The sequence below is a fragment of the Tenrec ecaudatus genome, chromosome 10 (assembly GCF_050624435.1).
Source record: "Tenrec ecaudatus isolate mTenEca1 chromosome 10, mTenEca1.hap1, whole genome shotgun sequence".
Taxonomy (NCBI): Eukaryota; Metazoa; Chordata; class Mammalia; order Afrosoricida; family Tenrecidae; genus Tenrec; species Tenrec ecaudatus.
In genome coordinates, this window is record NC_134539.1 from 43858456 (window position 1) to 43881124 (window position 22669).

A 22669-nucleotide genomic window follows, 5' to 3' on the forward strand; every position below is an offset into this window, starting at 1 on the left:
CACACACATGCACATATGCACGCGCAAACACACACACACAGTCCTTGATTCCCGTGGAGATATAACCTGGAAACAGGGCTGGCCCAGAACAGAGAGCCAAGGCCAGCCCATGTATCACTACCCAGAAGACAGCATTCCATGGAGAAAAAGAACCTCACAGTCCCTGAACAAAGAGGATAATAAATTCCGATTAGCCAAGGAAGCTCTGCGTCTAAACACCAGCGCGGCTCAGCCCCTGTGAGCGGGGGCGAATTGCCGGAAAGGTCATCCTGGACACACTGAACAAAAGGGCCTCCAGCAGCTGGGTCTCTTAATTTGAGGAAACACTGAAGCCTTTAAAGAAGCCAGAGGCAGAGCTGGAGGGATGGGAAAGTGGAGCAGGCCTCTGAGCTCAGGGAGATTGAATAGAAAGGGACACAACCCTCCTAGGAGGCTCCAGAGCCACAGCCAACCCTCCTCTGGGACAGGCAGAGGCCTTCTGGACACAGCTCCCGTCACTCAGCTCAGGCCATGGTGGCCCCTTTTGGCACTGTTATAAAACAGAATGGCTCTGAGCTCAGCGATCAGAGCTCCAAACCCACAAGCCCCAGGGAGGTTCAGAGTAGCAGCCTGCCATACGCCCCTCTTCACGCTTCTTCAGACTGCAGGCTGCTGACAGAGCTGAGTCTGTCTCCAGAAAATTCCAGAGGATCCCTCAGGAGTCTAAGGCCAGGCTTTTGCTTGGTCCTCTTGTCACATGCCTAGCCTTTGTAAGATGGAGAGTTTCGCGGGAGGGCCAGGTGGCAGGCAGGAAACGTCCTACTGGCCTGTAGCCCTGCCCTGCTGTCAGTCCTGTTTTTGTCTGGAAAATGGAGGGCAGGAGGAGGCAAGGGTCCTCTTACCTATTGGAAGTGCTGAGAATCTGACGTCTTCTGCAAAGAAGTCACCCGAAGGGTAAACCAATCCCCACATGCTCAACTTAGACTCCGAGCACGTGACTTGCTGTGTGCCCACTGTGTTCCACACGCTTTCCCACTGGGAGTAGATCCTCCAACACACTTCCTTCTGGCTGGATTCACACCTCCCACCTTCCAGTGTGACCGCTGAGAGTACTGACCACTTTCATCAACCAAGGACTCCACTAGAGGGTAAAACTGCGTCAAATCCCCAAGCTCCTGAAAGAGTTAAAAAACTAGAACTCCATATCGATTGAGTCAAGATCGGTGCTACTAGGAGAAAAGAAAGAGATGACATTGTGGTCTAAGTGCTTAATACAAAGTTCCTCCCAAACTTAAATCTTGACAAAAACTTTGTGACAGGTGTTGGTGTCCCGTTGTAGACAAAAGAAAACCACGGTTTAGAAATATTTAATAACCCACCACACTGTTAAGTCAAAATATGAAGTTAGATCTGGGTGCTACTAAAATCTTCTTCACTATACTTAAAAAGCTGTTGTCCCCAAGAGGATTCTGAATGAAGGAGACACAACAGGAGTCATGGTACAACTGTGCTCCATGAGATTTCCAGGGGTTGAATTTGGGGAACTGGATCCCCAGTGGGAGCCCTGGTGGCCCAGTGGGCCAGCCAACCACACGAGGAGCCGTTCAGACCCACCAGCCCCTCAGTAGAAGAAGAACCTCTCAGTAGAGGTTCTCTGCTCGGGTAAAGATTCCATTTTGGAAATCTGGCAGATTAGTTCGTCTCGGTCCTGGAGTTTTGATAAACTAGAATCAACTTGATGACAATGGGTTGAGTTTGCTTTTGGACCAGAATCTCCAATCTTCCAGCAGCAGCTGATTGTGCTAGCCACGACCTCGAAATAAGGCACTTCACATACAAGAGCCTCCTTCCTCATGGGAATCTATTCTCATTTCTGTATTTAAGGCTCAGAAAAGTGAAGTCGTCACTCTGTTCGTGGGTTAGAGAACGGGAGTAAGAGGCATCTCTGGCTGACACCAAAGCTGACAATCTTTGTGTCTATTGGTGGTGTCGGGTTCCATCCGGTCCGCTGAAACGTACACTGACCCTGGTGCAGCAGAATGAAACAGGCCCGGTTCTGCCCACCTCGCAAGCATTTCTACAGCGAACCCATTGTTGTAGCCACTGTGTCAATCCATCTCCTTTTGGTGGACCCTCTGCCACATATATCTTCAGGTAAAATAAAATCATCTGTGGTTTCTTACCGCTCAGCGCACAACATTCCCCCATCAATCGTGTAGCTGAAGCCCTCTTAAGAGTAGTTCAGAGTTTGTGCTGCCCTGTGGCCCCAGAAGGCACAACGGACTGCAGAATGAGGTGAGATGAAACAAAGCAGACACCTCTCCCAGACCAAAAAAATGGTTGTCTGGATTGCACAGGCCTGATGACTTTTATTGAGAATATTTGAATCTCATTTGGGGGACGCGGGGCGGGGGAGAGAAAACGTGGCTGGAGGAAATAGCAATATGTACATGGATTTGTATGTGTTTAGTTCCCACGCTGGAAAACGGCTCTAGCTTTTACTTTATTGTTGGTGAGATACAGCCCAGAGGGCTTGAGCAATAAAAATAGTCAATCATTTCTGTAGAAAAGTTGGTTGTCTTTACCCAAAACAATAAAAACCGGTCTCCCTTCCACAATTCATGTTATCTCTTTCCCCAGACTTAAATCCTACAAGGATGTTTGTGTGCGGAAAAGTTATATTTCAAAGTAATCAAAGAGCTCTCGTGCACTCTTGGAGAAAAGATTGCTAATAACAGGAACATGAAATGTACAAAGTGAGAGGAATGGAAATGACTTGGCTATCACTTGTCTTTTCATTCTTTGAATCAAAATGACAAAGTCCACTTGATGGGTTGCTCATGCCAAATGAGTAGGATGCAGTGAAGTTACAGTCTTCAAAGAGATCTCTCAATGCGTTCAAGTACAAGCCGAAGGTGGAAAGTCAGCTCCCAGGAGACTATGGTTCATAGGACAAGAAGCGCACACAAGGTGTATTTTGAAAAAAAGGGAGAAAGCCTTCGGCTGCAAGATTTCTGGTTCTAAAGTTAGGCATAGGGGATGACCTGAAAAGTCTCCTTTCACAAATTCTGACAAAAGCTAGGGAAAATGAAACAACCATACTTTTAGGTACACAAGAAGGAAAAATTCACAGATGTCAGACATTGGAAATGAAGGGTCTCACGGCGAGGCTTTGAGCAAGGGTGCTGAGGTGTAGTTGCCCAGAGGTGTTGGAGGGGCCACTCCCAGTAACCTCGTCACTTGGACTTGTCTTATTTTCTGAATTTTTATTTTGAAATCATTGTAGATGTACAAATGGTAAATAAAGTGATGCATTGACCCTTTACCAATATGCCATCAAATGTTCCATCTTCCAAAATCATAATAAATTATAAAAATCAGAGTTAACATTGGTATAATACCATCAAGTACATTATAAGGCTAAGAGGCTTTAGTTTTTTTTAAAAAAATAACATTTTATTTGCTGTTGTTAAAGTATGCATAGCAGAACACACAGCACTTCATATAATTCAGTGGCATAACATCTTGAATTAGAAAACTATTCTTCCTCTCTGTATCCATAGCCTTCTTTCCTCATTAATATAAACTTACCCCCACCCCCACCCCCTTCCCCACCCAAGCTTTCTAGCTAACCTCTCAAGTTACTATTGTTAGTTTGATCTCAAACAGATAAGTTCTTAAAAAGAATACAATGGTCAAGGCAGACATTCTTTTCTAATTAAGCTGAACTATTCTTTGGTTTTTATAAAAGACTTAAAGGAATATTTTGGGTTTAAAGGTTAAGGTTTAAGGAGTTTCTCAGAGCAATAGTTTGGGTAGTTCGTTCATCTTTAGTGGCTCCTGAAAGACTGGATAACATGAGAATTTGAAATTCTGTTCCACACCCCCTCTTTTGATCAGGATCCAAGGAAGCTTAGTTTTAATGTCCCTGTTGTGACAGGAGTTGAGGAATTGTATTCACGCAAGTCAAAAAGAGTCAGAACTAAAGGATTCCCCTAAAGTCAGGATCCATGAAGAGCAGACTACACTATGGAAGAGCAAACTAGGAAAAAACCCAAAAACCCTGTTTACCCGCAAAGAGAGAGGACAGCACAGCTGTCTCTTCTCCACTTAGTTAGAAAATAATCTTCTATCACATGTAGACTTTGGACTCTAGTTTATTCTCTCACATGATTCTGGATCCCCTGAGCTCGAAAATCTACATGGAATGAACCATAAACTTCTAATATTTTGAGAACAGCTTTAAAGAGTAAATACAAGATCATCTCTGATGGGTAATTACTTTAATTTGAAACTTTATCCCAACAACTAAAGTCCAACTGAAGATGAAGTCTAAATTAAGAAGTAAGTATATAACTCAGATTGATCACTCACTGGTGATGCTTTGCAGAAATGAAAAAAGTAGAAGTAAACTCTAAATATCTGTGATAATTAATGTTTTGGAGAGACTATGATGGAGCCCTGGTGGTTACATATTATTCTGCTAACCTCGGGGTTAGCGGTTCGAAACTACCAGCAAACTCCAGGGGAAAGAGATGAGGCTTTCTACTCTCTGAAAGAGTGACAGTTTCAGAAACTCACGGGGCGGTTCTACCCTGTCCATTGGTGTCACTACGAGTCAGAATTCACTCAATGGCAGTGAGAGACTACAAATCAAATCCATTTAAGCCATTTCAAGGAATTTAGTAGCATTTAAGTGTTTTTTAAACCATTAAAAAAGAAGAATCTAGTTTTAAGAGAATGAGCTAAATGTTAAGAGTGAAAAATATACAGACAATAAAATGTTTTTAAAATGTTAACTGATGTGAGACTTGGTGAGCCAATTGATAGATTTGAGGGCATACAGTGAAGCTATCTGACGCAGTAGAAAGATGTAGTTACATCTGCCTAAGCAGAATTTTGCAGAATGAGTGTCACATTAATTTAAAACAAATGAGAATTAGAATTTATAAAATACTTATTATGTTCCAGGCACTATAATAAGGATTCTATTATGCAATGTTTACAGTAAGTCTTTGAGTGGAAATGACTCCAGATTATACCAGTGAATATACTGAAATTTAGGAAGAAAATATCTACCTCCATATTACATCCATAATTAGAAGAGCTGGGATTCAAACCCAAGTCTACCTCAATCCAAAGTCCATTTTCTTACCCATCAGCCATTTTGTCTTCCTGATTACACTTGAACCCACTCTTAATCAGCTGTGTAGACTACATTGCTTGATCATGGGGAGGGGGTTGTGGTAGGTTTTGCACTTCCTGGAAACTGGATATTGCCTTTCGAGAAGACAGCTTTCTAGCTCTTTCTTCACTTGCTATAGCAGAGTTTGAGCTACTCACACTTAGACCAGGGGGATTGGATAAGACTTTTGAGGTTAGGCAGGCATCTGATCTCAAAAGAGGGAACGAGCAAGTCCAGAAGTCCTCTAAGTCCAATGGCTCAGGCAGATATTGCTAACCAGAGGCGGTCATGGAAATTCAAAAAGTCAGAAAAATGCCGGGAGCTTGGGTTGGCTTTGCAAACAAGACCAGCAAAAGTCCAGAATTTAGTAGTTCAGATGTTTTGAGAGGTCAATATTATCAAGATGTGCTGCTAAACAGAATGTGGATCAGGATTACGAGTTAACTTTCTCTGCCGTTTTGTTTTTCAAGCGCTCACATTTCCAGGCAGGCAGCCTGAGACCACTGAAGAAGTTTGAAGAGTAAGAGGAAATTTGTTTCTAACTGGAGAAGCATCGAGCCTATAAAATCACCAAACTCTTTGCTTAGTCAGCCCCAGTCAGGATGCATCTCCACAAGGTGCTAATTCTCTATTAGCACCTCATTCAAAGTCATTTTACTTAGATCCACAATCGCCACCATGACAGCAGCCATCAAAAGACTCTTGCGTTAGGTTAGGCAAATCTGCTGCAAAAGACCTCTTTAAAGTGTGAAAAAAAAAAAAAAACAACCCTCAAACAGATGTCACTTGGAGGAGTAAGGTGTGCCTGGACCAAGCCATGGTCTTTTCACTTGCATGAAAAAGTTTGATCATGAAGAAGGAATTGATGCAATTGAATTACGGTGTTCATGAAGAATGTTAAATATACCATGAACTGCCAGAAGAAGGAACACATGTTTTGTGTGTTATCAGAAGGAACCAGTCCCTGGAGAAGAGCCGCCTGCGAGGTAAAGCAGGGCGTCAGAAGTGAAGAGAGAGCTAGACTGACACAGTGGTGGCAGCAACGAGTTCAAACGTGGAAGCCATGCTACAGATGACTCGGGACCAGGCACTGTTTCCTTCTGTCGCCTGCTGAGTCAGCTGACTGGATGGTGACTACCAGCAACAATACCACCAGTGGCCTCCTTGCTGCACTTCTTGTCGGAAGACCAAGGTTCACTAGAAGCATTTCTAGAAGTGGGTGTTTCCTGTGTCATATTAGCTTCTCGGGAAACAATATAAACAATTATAATTCTACAAAATCAACATACACACACCAAACTACAAAGCAAACCTTCTTGTGTCCTGTTGATTCCGACTCACAGTGGCCTTCTACAACCCTATGAGGCAAAGCAGAGCTGCCTCCTAGTTTCTCCCAGACTGGACAGCTACAGGAGCGGTGGGCCCTGTTCCTCCCAAAGAGCGGCTAGTGGATTGGAATCGCTGACCTTCTGGTGAGCAGGGCGTGCACTGTGCCATCAAAAGCTGCTCCCCCAGGGCATTCTGACTCAGAGTGCCCTGACAGCGTACAAGAGAACTGTTCCCTGGGGGTCTGAGAGGGTGTATCGTCAGCTGCACCTTTATCCTGAGGAGCACGGGTTTGAACGTCCAGCCTTGCTGAACTCAGGACTCTACGGGCTCCTCACGGCACCACCAGCTCTCCTCCAATAGAAATAAGGAAACTGCGAAAAGAGGAAGCAGCGCCATGCACATGAATACGAGTAAAAGCTAAGGAAACACAGTGAGATGCTTTCATGTCATTTGGATAGGGTCTTGGATGATTGGAAAGGATGAACATACACATGAGTATCATGATAGCAAAGAGCAATAACGTGGTCTGTTTTGTTTGTTTGTTTGCTTACTTTAATGGCATCAGTAATCAGGCTTATAAACATCCTTTCTCTCAATGAGTTCTTATCAGCCTCTAGAGTTGACACTGTTAGGCCTAATTTATGAAAAGGGAAACTGAGTCAAGAATCGTTCTTAGGAATTGCGTAAGCTCAAAATTACGTACACGTGATATGACAGCTTTCAAATGGAAGGCTCTCAGACTCCAGACTCTGTGTGCTTTCCATTATCCTTTGACATCACATTGGTAGCTGGCTTCTAAAAGTACTTGTAGACATAATGTTTTAAGTGACTCTAACAATGTGAAATTTACCAAGGATAAACTGAAGGAGCTACCCGCACTTATGTGCCAAATACTTGTACAAGTGTGCGAGAAGGCCCAAGCAACTCATTGAAGAAAAATGACTCAAGGCTTCAGGTTAGCACAAAGACGAGCATAAATCAATACATGTCGCCTGGCCACCGACACAGGCACTTCAGCAGACTGACGCTGCGCTAGGAACACTGGCAACTTCAGGAATATCTGGCTCAATGTTGCCATCCACGCGTTATGTGAAGACATAAAACGGGCAATGGTGTCTACTGAATAAATTAGATGGTAGAGTCCTTACTTGTGATTAGCAGCTCAAGGCACGGGAAAAAGATCATTGAAGACCAGGGATTTGGAACAGAGGGTGAATAGGTGGAGCACTGGGGTGCTCAGGGTAGAGAAGCTATTCTGTATGATAGTGTAGTGTTGAACACATGATGTCATGAATTTGTCCAACCCCAAAAGTGAATCCTGATGCAAATTATGGACTTAAGTTAATAAAGATGTATCAATATTCTAGCAAATCTACCACATGAATACAAGATGTTAATAATAGGAACAAGAGTGTGCAGATGGAAAATGTGTATATGGGAACTCTCTGTACTCTCTGTACAATTTCTCTGTCAACCTAAAACTACTCTAAAAATATAAAGCCTATTTAAAAAAGAGAGGAGACGCAGTGACAACGTGATGGGGCTGTTTCATTAAACATCATGATGCTGTGAGCCCAGAGACAACGTATGACCCCTGTCCTGCTGATGGCTCGGCAGAAGACCAGGAATGAAGAAAACAAGGTCCGTATGGCAGGTGGTCACTATTGGCCTTAAAGAGGTTGGCTTCATGGGTGGGATGAAGGGCAGCAGCCACGTTCTGCTGCAGCGTCTTGAAGCGTTAACATGAATTGGAGTTGGGCAACGGCAAGTACAGATCATTCTTTCAAGGAGCTTAGATGGACAGGAGAGGAAAGGAGAATAAGAGGGAGATCGAGGTTTATGGGAGAGTGTTGTGTGGGGGGGGGGCAGGGGGCCGGTGTTGACAGAGGCCGCTACCAGGGGCATGGAGAACCAGCCCTGTCTCTACATCTGGGAGCAAAGCCATGGCTCAAACAGACAAAGGAGCTGTTTCCGAAGTTCCGGTTCTAAGGATACAGCAGGCTCTCAGCAGCCCGAAGGGAGTGGATCTTGTTTGGGGCCCTCAGAGCCCAGCAGTCCCCCATGAGGACAGCAGGAGCCTCCTAAGGCTTCCCCTTCGGGGTAGAGAGCCAGGGTGGAACACCAAGGAACCACTGCCAAATTTGTTCCTTGTTTTGTTTTTCCTTGGGAACGGGCACATTCTGCATTGAGGTTTGCACAAAGCAAAGCCGCTCCAGTGTCAAATGGAAATCCATCAGGCTCTTCCCCCAGATGTACTGTTCCCTTTGTACAGGCTCCCACTTGGGAGAGAGGCCCGGGACATAATGCCTGTGCCTCTCGGGAGGAACATCCAGACAATGGTCCGTGTGTGAAAAGGGGAACAGATTAACCAGGACTGGGGTATCTCCCAATTGCTTTTCTTAAAGAAAGACTCTATTGCCAGGAAGCAGAGCACACACACAAAACAATACCTAAGCTCACAGAGTACTGGCTTCAATATACTCAGAAATAACAGAACACGGGCAGGCTATGACTTTCCAAATCCTTTGCGAGCTGGAGAGATGGTTTGTCAAATCTATACTCTTTGTTTAATACATTTGTTCTTTTGTTTGATCAAGGGGGAAAGCCGTCCAACTCATTATATGGAGGGAGCCGCATTCATCCTTTTGTGCTTCTTTCTCTTCTTCTAATCTTTATTAAAATCAAAAGACGAGTCACTCTAATCCTTCAAATGATAATTTATTTCTCAACCTACAAAGTCAGAGTCTTCACTACTAGTTTAAAAACAAATCAATGCAACGGTTTTAATTAAAAATGAAACACGGTGAACCTGACAAATAAATAGGCATTTGTTAGATCTACAAGCAAACTTGTTTACAATTAATGGGCAACAGGGTTCCTGGTGGTAAATAAGGGATTTAAAAGCACAAAATGTTTCAGTGCAGTTGGTAAAGTCTCTGGACATTCATTTGAGTCTTGAGAGGGGAAAAACACATCTAGAAGCCTCCTAATGAAATGCCCTGATCCTGGGAAATGTTATGCTTCAAACTGGGCTCACCTCCCCCATCACCGCCAGCGCCTCCTTGGCTGGAAGACTCGGTGGGCTCTGTTTGAGCAGGGGTTATTCAGCTCAGATAGCAGAGTGGGTTTGGTTTTCTCACAAGGAGTAAAAAGGGCCCTGTGTTTAGGAGACTTGCTTTGGCCTGCCCATTGGTGGGTGGGGCTGGGGATCCTTAAGAAGGCTCAGGTTTCTCAGGCGGTCAAGTCTTGTGTAATAAGAGGTGGATTCCAGTCCCCTCAAACACTCCCTCTGTACCCACCCACCCGCATTGCCCCAAATTGCGATTTCCTAAAGGGAAACCTGTTGGAAACTGAACTTGGATACATCAATGGATTCAGCGTGTTCTGATGGGTTGAGAAGCTGCTGAGTTCTAGTCACGCTGCTTAGGAATTGAATGCTTAGAATAAATTTTTTTTCCCGATTAAGTTTGTGTGGTTCATCAGACTGCCACCCACCACTCTGAGTCAGACCCTGAGCTCAACAAAGGTGTCACTGAGGGGAACCACACCAAGTCCAAGTTCATGGTTCAGTGGAGGAGGCAGAAATGTAACGAAGACTGTGGCAGACATCCATCGTACACCCCTTGTCGGCTACCAGGAGGGAGGCAAATCATCCTACAGCACAGAGGTGAAGCTTGGGGGAGGGAACGTTGTAGAGAAGAGGTGATCTGATAAGGACCGTTGAGAATAATTGAGACTTGACTAAGTGGGTAAGAATGAAGAAGAGCTTCTACAACAGGAAATCACATGAGAAAACTCTGAGGTATGACCATGTGGACTGGCTTGGCATGACTCAAACACTGTACAAAGGCAGAGTGGCAAGGGGAGGAGAGCTTGATGGCAATAGTGAGGGGAGAGGTGATACTCCCCCCACATACCCTCACCCACCCCCGTTTTCTTAGCCTCATAAACTCCTACTCATCTTTCCAACGTCATCCTAAGAGTTTTCATTGAGGCTGACCTCCCAGGCCTTTCCTGAGCCCCAGAAAAGCCCTGGTTGGTCTTCCCTATTAGACTAGGCACTCTGACCAGCAGGTGCCTTGAGAAGTGGATTGCTCGCTGGGGGACAAGTCTACTGCTCAAATGCCCAGAGCCAGACTAGAATAAGAAATAAGATCATTATTGTCCTTGACGCCCAAACCTGAGCGACAAGTTGATGCCCAAATTCCTTATGGGCCCCTGTTGTGGACACTGTCTTATATTGTCCTGATCCTGGACATTTAGGAATGAAGTAATATGGTGTACTGAGATCTCATGGCCTGAACTGCAGAGGACACCTGGCTCAAGTTCCCAGCCCCTCCAGAGTCACTTGCATCCAGGGGCTGATTGGGAGGCAGGGTTATAAACATCCAGTCCTCCAATCCAAATTGAGCTAGCTCTTCATAGCCACCCCATAGTGAAAACTCCCTTTAGGACTGGTGATTCCTCTGTTAGAGTGAACTGTAGCCTGCCTCCTCCTTCTGCCCAATGGTCCTGCATTCTTGTCTACCCTTGCACAGGCATGACTCCCCAGAGCCCTCTGAACAGACTTTCTTCCCAATCTCCACGTCAGAGTCAACCTGTGGGGCCCCGGTTTACAACTGCCGGCACCAGCACCATGACAGGTTGTATAAAACCAAAGTCTGGGGCAGGCTTAAGCTCTAATTTCAGATTCCTGGACACTGAGGTAATTCTGTCAGAGAGGCATCACCTGTCCCAGACTGACCAGTAGGGAGCAGCGAGCACCACCATGAAACTGCTCACCAACCACCACTGGACAACGCTGATGCCCGAAGTTTCCTCCAATAAGTTTAAAGAACAGCAACACTGGACTGCCCCCAGTTTCTAGCCCCATAAAAGCCCAGGGAACAAAGAACTCAGGGCTGATTCCCTTTTGGACGCTGGGTCCCCACTGCGCTGGGCAGTGGAGGGAGGGAAGCCCTAGCTCAAGCTAGCAAATAAACTCCTTTTGCCGCTTTTGCATCTCAACTGGTTGTAATTCTTTCGTGCGCCCAAAGTGAGCTCACGTTCCCTTCCCCAATCCAACAAACCTTCCAGGGAAGCAGACCTGCAATGGCTCAGCCTGGAGCCAGACCCAGGAACTCCAGAACCACTGAAGATTGTTTGGGGCGTTGAACAACAGACCACTTCAGAGAATACAGCCTTGGGAGATGACTATGTTCACAATGCAGCAAAGAATTATCAATTGGAAGAAAGGCGGGGGGGGGGGGGAAGCATCTATCCAGGAATAGGTTTTAGGCTTACACTAAACCCTAGGCCCAACTTAAGAATGATCAGTTCTTACATCATGGCCCTGCTTGATAGTCACCTTCATGAAATGATCACTGAAGAGGAAAGCGCTACAGCAAAATGTGGTGAGGAAAGCAGATGGTGCCCGGCTATCAGTCAGAGTAGTGTCTGAGTTCTTCAAGGTTTGTGTTCAAACAAGCAGCCATCTAAGAGAGGGGTCAACGAAGTCCACGCAGAAGAAGCACGCCAGCTTGTTTGATCCAAAACGACAACTACAAAACTACCACATTAACATGGTGAGGAAGAAAGCTTCATAATTATGCCCACTCAATATGTGGAGGGCTACGAAGGACAGTGGGCACCCAAAACCATCTGCAGAGGATCTGGTCACACTGAGCCACTGGCAGATCTGCTCCAACCACGGGCAAAAGTCTGAACAGCTTTTCTGTCAGGCAGAGACCCTTGTCATCTTGATGATGCTGGATCAAACTTGACACTTGGCCAGTGGATCACCCTATTGACTCGACCCGAATGTGTTCAGGGGGCAAGTATCTCTTACTGGTTCCGAAACAGAAATTTCTTCCCTGGCCTGTTGAACATTGATGGGGGTCTTTTCCTGCTGATGCATTATTTGTATCTTTGTAGTTGAACTACAATGATTTTATCCTTACCACTGTAGTGTGGTTTTGTTTTTTATTGTTTTCTGTTGGTCTCCCAACTCTGAAGCACAGGAGTGGATGCATAATGATAATAACGGATACAATGGGACATAGGAAACACAGGGCTGGGAGGTGAGTGATAGAGAGAGTAAAGGGATTTCTGGAGTAAATAATGAATGTGGGAGGTGGGAGGGGGCACTAGAACAGATTGTGATTGCCCAACTCATTTTAAAGGCAATGAAACCATGGGGGAGGGGAAGCTCTAAAATTGACGTGGTAATGATTGTACAATTTGCCTTAATATGATTGAACAGTGGAACTATTGAATTGTATGATATGTAAACTATGTACCAATAAAACTGTTGAGGAACAAAAGGAAGTATCAATTTAAAAAATCCGGATCTGGCAATACTGTGGTAAAAGCATTATTTATATAGAACCCCCGGGGACAATAAAAATTAGTGCAGGTCTTCTGGAAACCAACTTAGTAACCCAGAAATAACTTAAAAGATTAAAATACCCCTACGCAGTGAAATAGTCTGCACAGCATCACCTTTAATGAAACAGCTTAACTGTCCAACACCGTTGCTAGGTACTGTGATGTCAACTCCGACTCCAATGTACAACAGAAGGAAACATGGCTCGAATCTGTGACACACACACGACTGCTGGCGTGTTCAAGTCCACCGTGGTGGCTACTGTCAGTCCATCTCACCACAGAGTTCCTCTTGCCCTTGTGACCTCCACTTCATCAAGCGGGGTGCCTCCTTTTCCCAGTAAGGGTTGGCCTGCTAACTGTAAGGTAGGCTCTCCAGCCTCCCCCCTCCCCCCAGCTGCTCTGTGGGAGGAAGAGGAAGCAATCTGCCCCCTCAAAGACTGAGCGCCTTGGAAGCCCACTGTGCAATGGCAATGCATCAGGACTGACTGGCTGGTAGTGGGTGAGTAGGTATAAGATAGGGTTTCACCGCCAACTTTTGGAAGAAGGTCATCAGGCCTTTCTTCCTTGTCTTGCTTACTCTGGGCACTCTGCTAAAAGTTATACCCCAAGGATGACCTTGCTGGTTCCTGAAATACTGGTGGCATAATGTCTAGCCCCCTAGTAACCCTCCAGCGCCCCCGGCACTAAAGGAGATGGATCTAACACCAGGGGACATGCATATTGTGAAAAAAAAAAAAAAAGCAAAAGTTTTAAAAGCTCATTGATTGATTATAATGATGACTAGTTCACATCTGAATGGACAGAGATAAAGTATACACACACACACACACACACACACACAAAACAACGTTTGCCTGACTCATTTTTCCCCAAATTTTACTTAGTGTCATTATACCTTGCCTTGTAAAGATTTAAGTAACAGGTGATTTTCATGCCTTGTCGGCTGATCCCCTTGCCTGGCCCAAAGGACAATAAATATGAAAGAACAGAAAACCAGACCTCAATAACATTGGCCTAGAACGTGGAGTGACCTTCCCCTGCCTGCCACCTTCTGAAGCAGATGAAGGTTTTGAAGTGGATGGATATAATCTGACAGCTGCTCTTTGAGCCTTACTTCAAGAACAGAATGAAGTCATAATTCTCAAGGGGTACCCATGGTTTATTAAAAGAAGTTCTTGTTCTTAGTCTGTTCGGGCCAAAGCAAATTACCCTGTCATATACCGTCCGCTTTATAGCAGAAGGGCCATCACGAAGCCTTCTAAAGAGCTCCCCCCACCCCCACCCTGCCAGGAGTTCCTTCATGTCGTGCATCATGGGCCGCTGGCTGTGTTGCGTTGTGGTGTCTGTCTTGTATGGCCGCATGCTTCCTGGACTGTCTTTTGGTGATGTGTTATGGATTGCATTGTGCTAGCCCCCGAATTTGTGTGGACATCCTCGCCTCTGTAACTGTTAATAGGATTTTGTGTGGAAATGGATGTTTTCTGCCCCTACTTATTTCTGAGTTATTAAAAGAGCAGCCTAGAAACAAAGACACCCATAAGGGGTGTGCAGAAGCCAAGGAAACCCAAGAACTTCACAGGGCTACAGCAAAAAGAGACTTCCTCCAAAAGCCAGGCTTTGAATTTAGGCTCCCAGCCTCCTGAATGGTGAGAAAGTACATTTTTGTTCCTAAAAGTCATCGTCTTGTAGTATTCTTTTGTTTGGCACTACCAGGTAACCAAGATACCCCCAAAACAGTATGTGTTATTAAAGCTTCCAGCTATTGAGTGTTTTTCCCCTGCCAAGCACTGTACTGAGCTTCTACATTTTCTAAATAATCTTTGTATTTTTTATGTCTTTTTAACGTTCTATAATTAAGTGTGATTACTTCAACTTAAAGGATGAGATACCTGAGGCACATAGAAATGTAAAACCCCGCTCGAGTTTAGAAGGCTAGGAAGATTCAAGACCAGGATTTAAAAGTCAGATTTGTGACCACCACAGCCATGGCCCAACCCCTGTACCTCAAGGTTGAGCTGATTAAGAGACAAGTTGACATTCTGTCTCCCAGTGAAGAGCATTCTGTGAAATTCTCCACTGTTGTTTGCCTGAAAAACTCCATCATTCTTGTGAATCATGACTACTGGTTTTGCAAAGCATTCAGATTAAGTATGCATTACACTACTTAGCTTGTCCTGAGGATGAGCGAGCGATTCACCTTTCATTTCCTTCCTCACTCAGCATCTCGTCGTACAAGGAAATTGGTGACCCTGGCATGCACATGATAGAGGGCAGGGAAGAGGACAAGCCAAAAGAGGAAAGAAATATGTGGCGATGCATCTAGCTCATGTCCAGAGACCCAAAGGGTAATGCCCTGTGGAAATGAACTGTGAAAACCTACCCAACAGGCCAGTCTGTCTAGTCCCTTCTGCCCACCATGTGGCTTTGGAAGATAATTATCATAGGTTAATCAGGTCAGCAAACTTTCTGGGCACTCTGACAAGCCAGGCTGCCTCAGGTTTGTTCCCAGTGGATCAGACTGAGAGAGGGCTCTCTGGCCACTCAGATCAATGCAAAAGTCAACTGGGAACAATTGGTTGGCTGAGAAATCTAATGGCCTCTCTAAGTCAAGATCCAGGTCTCTTAAGACTGCTGGGTGATGGTTGCTTGCCCTTCAAATGACCTATCCCATTGTGATTAGGCTGTTTCAGTCTTCAAATCTCCTCTCTCTCAAATCTAGTACTTATTTATATTCTCTAGCCCTGGGAGGGGTAAAATAGTTATGTGCCTTAGACAGAGAGTATAAGATATTCAGAAAGTTAGTTCTATTCTTACAAAAGTTCCAGGGATTTTTGGGACCATTAAATGGGTGTGTGGGGAGGAGCGGGGGGTGTCTTTTTTCAAGATAGGCTTTTGTGATATTTTTGTCTTCTGGGTATAATAATGCGAAAGAGTTCAGGGTTTGCAGCGAGGACAGCAGTTTAAATCCCTGATGGGCACTTACCAGCTCTATGATCGCCAGCAAGATGCTTAACCCCCGTGAAGCTCATCTGAACAATGGAGTAATTATGCGCAACTCTCAGACGGTCATAAGAATCATCTGAGATGAAGCATATCTGAAAACGCCTAGGTGCGCACCATCACTATAAGTTTGCCTTTCTTTCCACCACCGTCTTCATCGGTGCACCTTTACTTTTACCCACCCTCAGTAACAACGCCATCAATCAGTGCTCTCTGCCTTTCAGGGCACCCATGAAAACACCCCAACCACCGCTAAATTGCTGGCAAGAGGGAACTGGTGAGTAAGTTATTTGGGGAAGTCAGGTCTTGTCAGCATGTGTCTAGCTCCTTGCAGACTTGTCTGTCAGTCATTCTTAAGCCCCTCAGATACCCAGAACTTCCCTGTCTACTGAAAAGAACTGAACTATTAATGTCCCTCATAGAAGAAAAAGAAGAAAGGGGAAACGGCTCTGTGAATGTGGGTCAGGAGTCACCAGGGCAGTAATGACTTGGTCTGCTTTGTGTTCTTTGGCCCGCAGTGGTCTTTCCATAAAAGCACTCTGTCAGGAGCCCTGCTTGGCCATGGCTCGATCACCCTTTTGTTCTACAAATTCCTAGATATGACTCACAGGACGGTTTAAGCACATCTCTTTTCATGTTCCCAGGAATTTTCTTGACAAGAGCAGTCCCTATCCCGAGGCAATCATATTTCTCCTTGACTTCTCTCCAGTATCAGCTTGTTGCCTGACGCCACCGCAGAGCAGATTTTTCTGTAATGTTGGTGATGTGGGCTGCATTTTCCTCTGATGGAAGCGGGGATGTCCAGCGCTGATGGAGCCTCACACCCACAATGAGTCATTAATTGGCTGTGCTTTCCACCTCAGCCCTTAGCGACTCCTTGAAAACTATCACTGCTCCCCTGTGGAAACTGAGGCCACAGTGTCTGGGAAGCAATAAATGGAAGGAATCCTTGGGTCGCGCAAACAGCTAAAGTACAAATAGCTAACCCAAAAGCTGGAGGTTCAAATCCATCAGAGGTGCTTGAGAACCAATGCTTGACAATCTGCTTCCAAAAATAATAAAGACAAAAAGAACCCTGGCTGTAGAGCACCCTGTGCTGTCCAATTCAACTGACACACGTGGTATGCAGATGAGTCAGGCTCCGATGGATGGTAACTGGTTCATACAGTGAAAGCGCGTAAGTGGTGCTCTTATCCTGTGTCTCAGTGAGTCTACTTCTGGGAATTCATCCCAACAAAGTAAGCTGAAAATGGATAGTTTTTGAGTACTTACTGTATGCCAGCCACTGTTCTACTTGCTGCATGCATTCTAAATTATTTCATGGTCACCACTCCACAAGGAAGTGTTAATATTACCCCTAGGTTTCAGATGAAAAACCAAGGAGCACAGAGCTGGCCGTGTCTCTGATCGCCCAGCTTGAGTGTGTCCGAGGAGCCAGACGATCTGACACCACGGTTCCTAGGCTTGACTTCCGTCCTTGTTCTGCCTCCATGTGTCGAGGTTGATTGATACTAAACAAAGAAGGGAAAGAAGGGAAAAGTAAAAGGAGGACGAAAAATAAGGGGAGCTTCATGGGGTGCCTCTGGTTCAAGTAGCAGGAGGAGGAAGAGAGAGATGTTTTAAGGGGGAAACTAATGGATAGTCGATTATGATCGTTAAAATGTGAGCCAGGGCCATTTGAACAAGGTGTTCTGGTAAACCAGGTAGCCAACCCATGATCTAGGACAGGCTTGTGGTTTCCATGACCAGTCTGCTTCTCACCCCCAGGGAACACAGGACTGAGAGCAGGGTCAAAGTTTACCAAGTTAGTAAGGCATTTAACGGTCTCCTATAGAGTAAGCATCAGTCAACTCCATGGAAGTGAGTCTGGGTTTTTGACATTCCTAGAGACAAATTAATAGAATGGTGTGTGTGGTGGGGGGTGTTTCGTTGTTGCTTACTTGTTCTATTATCTTGATAAACTTTCAGCTGTTTCTCATATTTCTTCCTTCTTCCTGGCCTTTCTCTTCTGTCCACTATTGTAAGTGAACACGTTGATGCAGACAGATGAGTCTGTTTTCATGGGAATGTTTTCAAATGAATAAATGGACTACTCTCTAGCATTCTCCTAAAATGTTATCCTAGTGAATTAATTGAAGAGAAGCAAAGAATGTTCCCCTGGAAGAGTAATCCAATGTGATTCGTAGGTACAAACATTAGAAGCAACTCAGCTTGTCTTCAGGTGTCATTTCTCTGTGAAACTCTCATAAGGAGTATGCAACCATGACAAATCTACCACCAAACCCACTGCCACGGAGGGGATTCCTCTCTTAGCGACCCCATAGAACAGAGTGGAACCGCTCCTTTGGGTTTTCCAGACGGTCAATCTGTTATGAAGCAGAGAGTCTCACCTTTTTCCTGGGGAGCAACTGATGTGTTTGAACCCATGACGTTGAGGTTAACAACCCAATTCTTATGCCACCGTGCCATCAGGGCTCCTTTTGCAGCCATTAGAAGTGATGACTTCAAGGACAAGGTAGGAAAATGGGAACATTATTCCTATTGAATGAAATGTTGAGAGTGAAGGGGCCCTGGGTATAGCAGTCGTGTCGTGGCTGCTCGCCAAATGGTTGGTGGTTTGCATTCATCAGTCACTCCAAGAAGAAGACGTGGCCGTCTGCATCTACACAGATTTGCAAGCTGGGAAACTCAAGAAGGTGGCTCTATTCTGTCGCTGAGGATTGGAACCCACTTGACAGAAATGGGTTGTTTTTGTTTATTGTGGTTGAAAACAAAAACAAAGACTCTACAGAAATTACTCTTACCATCGTGTGAATACATGTTTACTTGTGAATGCTTTGTTGAAAATGCTTCTACAGTGATGCATTTAGGGGAAGTTTTGTTTCCACAGGTTCATTTCCACACTAACTGGGGTTCCTAGGTGGTGCAAAGAGTTAAATACAAATGACTAGGGGCTGGACTATTAACTGAAAGTTTGACAGTTCAAACTCATCCAGAGGTGCCTTGGGAGGCAGGCCTGGTGATCTACTCCAAAAGGTAACAGTCTTGAAACCTCTGCTGTAGTTCTACTCCGTTGTGGTAGTTACATAATCTGGTGTCAGTTTGGGACTTGAGAAGATGAAGCATGAAGAGGCGGAGTCTAGTCTGCCAAGCGGGTCATAGCCAATGAAGCTTCTATGTGGGCATTTCCTTCTCCTGAGGATTCTGGGAGCTCTTATATTTGCCTCCTTGGAGGTGGGAGACACTTTCTCTCTGCTCACACCCTGAGAGATGTTCTACTGACAAGACACACATTGCATTGATTCCATGGGTTTCCTGATCTGAAGAGGACTTTATAGACTGGATTCAGATATATGGGCTATTATTGGACTTGTGGACTTGATCTGGACTGGGCTGGGATATTTTCTCAATATTCAGCTGCTCTTGTATATAAAGCTCTTTCTTTTACACATGAGAGCCTCCCTGGTTTGTTTCTCTAGTTCACCTGAACTAACACATTATGGTATGGAAACAGTGACATTCCCAGAAACCCACTGGGGAGGTTGCTGTGAGTCAGCAGTGACTTGGTGACAGTGAGTTTGGATTTTTATTTTCGGTAGATCAGAAATCTAGGCGTTGCTTTAACTGGGTGCATTTTGCTCAAGATACCTCAAGGTATTGGCTGGAATGGCATTTGTAAGATCACGAATGTGGTTGTTAACAGCCTTCAGGTCTTCGTTGGACGGTGGTGTCAGCTCCTTGATACATGAATCTCTCCATAGCACAGCACACAGTATGGCTGCTGGATTCCCAGAGAGAGACTCCAGAAGAAAAGTCAGTTTGTTATAACCTAACCTCATAGGTGACATTCCATTATGTCTGCTGGATTTTATTTGTTAAATAATCGGTCCAACTGACATTTATGGGGAGAGAATTCTGAAGGGAGCAGGCCCTGGGAGATGGGGATAAATGGAAGCAGTCCTACAGGCTGCTTACTACAAGTTCTGTGGACGTAGTTTGAAGCTATTCCACACTGTTACCACTGTCCCCACCAGCACTCCCTCTGCCGTGCTCACTCCTCACTGGTTATTAATGAAATATATAGAGATGCTGATTTTTGTAGAACCACAGAATGCCAGACCTTGAAGGTCACCTGTATCTCGGGAATCACAAGTGCAATGCGACAATTCTGTCACCGCTGTCCCCTCTCATATCCCTGTTAGACATCACTAATCATTCAAGCAGTTTCCTATGCAACTACAGTCTGCCCTCAGAAGCCTTCTGACCAAAGCCTTCCATGAAGCCACTTGCAATCAGTAAAATGTGTTTTCTGTCACTGATCCAGTTCAATCTTGTCATTTCACAGAGGAAAGCTGAATGCCACATAGGTGAAGAACTCACCCAAATTCTTACAGGAACCTGCAAAGTTGAGATTTGAATTCAATGCTACGCCTCTTCTCATCAGTCACTATCTACCTTTCAACTGCATGCCTCAGAAGTTATTTCCAGGTCTCCTTTCTATGTACGGTGACATTGAAATTCTAGCATTTGGGTGACTGTGCGAGGAAATATATGTATATATGGATGTGTATATTCTTTGCCATTCTCTACTGATTAGAAAGAAACAATGGGCCCAGTCCATTTTCATAGGCACACACACACACACACACACACATTTTTGCATGTATAGATCTATGTGTCTACCGTATTGTTTCAGAAGAGATTGTATGAATCCCACCAGATCTTGTCACCTCACTAATTGTGGATTTAAAAATATTGTTCTCGGGGTCCAGTAGTAGGATGTGCACTGTACCCAGAAACATGGTCAAAAACTTAGAAAGCAGGAACCACTCATTGCCTGTATCCCCGTTACACAACACAAGGCCTGCCATAAACCGTTAATGAATGAATGCATGAGCAAATGCTTCAATGCCTGAGATCAGTATTTCCTGAGGTCCCTGGTCATTAGGTATCACTTCATAATGTTTACGATACATCTGTGCTTTATGAACTTAATATTTCTTTTTAAATTGGTTCACTTTTTAAACTCAGTTCTTTAGAAACTATAATTTGCGTTCATAGATGGAAAAGCAGATCTTTCTAAACATACATAAATAAATGCATATCTATCTAAAACATCTGCAAATCATCTAGCAATCATCATGTGTGCTACTAGAAGTGAGTGCAACTGCTATAAACAAATGACTGTGAAATCCCAGGGCTCGTGTTCCTTTTGGGGACCTCATAGATGCTCAAGAGGCTCTTTAGAGAGCAGTGGGGAGGGCCTGCCAGACGACTTCTTCGAGAAGTCATTGGTCTCTTTAACCCTGGGAGGGCTATGGTGAAGTCTGTGAAATGTCAGTGGGGGTGGAAGAGGGGTGGTCAAGGCCGCAGTAGACAAGAGTTCAGTCAAATACCCTCTGGGGAGGCCATGCTGTAACTTTCCAGAACATGCTACTTGTCTTCCCTTGTTCACTCATTCATCCAACCAATCCTCAGTTATTACTGTTTGTCTAGTCCTGAACTGGGCTCTATGAAGATGAAAATGGATCAAATTCCATCCTAGCCCTCCAAGAACTCACTCTCTAGTAGTGAGAAGTACACAAGTATCTACGGAAACTAATAAGTCCGCTGACAGAGGTCTGCTCAGAAATGATCATGTGAAAACCCCTACACCCGTAAAGATGTCCTTACAGGAATTACACAAGAAAGTAACCTAGGCGGCCTCTTAAAAGACCAGAGAGTCCTGCTCAGAGCAAAGCAGTATGGGGCAAAGGCCAGGAGAGGTGAGCGACAGTGAGTGGCACCTCTGGGTAAGTGAAGTACTAAGAACCGCAGAGGAACTGCAATGAGTTGTGAAAGAGTATGAAAGAGGGGATGCTGGTAAACAAAAAATAGAAGCAAAATCAGTAAAGGGCTCTAGTGAACTTGGTCCAGAAGTCTGGGATCTATCCTGAGGGTGATGGGACCCACTGAAGGATCTGAGCTGCATAATGAAAAACCACATCCACATTGGACAAAGATGTCATTGGCTGACGAAAGCACAATACTTTTCTTAGGTGCTGTCAAGTCGACACCAACACAAAACTGCCCAATGCACAACAGAACAAACAGACCAGTCCCTGTGCCATACTTACAGCCATGACAATGTTACTATGTCTGAGACCACTGTTGCACGCATTGTAGCAAGCCATCTCCTTGAGGGCTTTCCTCTTGACCCTCTGCTATATCAGGCAGGATATCCTTCTACAGAGATTAGCCCCTCCTGATAACAGCTTCAAAGTATGTGAGATGAAATCTCACCATCCTCACTTCCAAGGCATTTTCTGGCTGTGTTTTATACAACTCAGATTGATTTGTTCTTCCGGCAATCCACAATATGCTCGATATTCATCACCAACATCATATTACAAAGCGATCAGTTTGACTTTAGTCTTCTTTAGTAATTATCCATTTTCTGCTTGCAAACAGGTGATTGGAAGACCATGGCTTCAGTCAGGCATACCATTGTTCTCAAAATGACGCCTTTGCTTTTTAAATTTTGAAAGAGTTCATTTTCACGAGATCTGCCTAAGAGAATGTGTCATTGGATTTCTTGGCAGCTGCTTCCACGGGCACTGCTTGCCAATTCAAGTAAAACGAAGCTAATGACAACGTCAACCTTTTCTCCTTTATTTTGATGTTGCTTATTGGTCCAATTGTGAGAGTTTCGTTTTCTTATGCTGATGTGTTATCCGCCTTTGGCTTGGGGGTTCAAATTTCAATTATGTATATTCACCCTGACTGGCATAGTATGTCAATGAGTTAAACTGCATTTCATCATATTTGTCT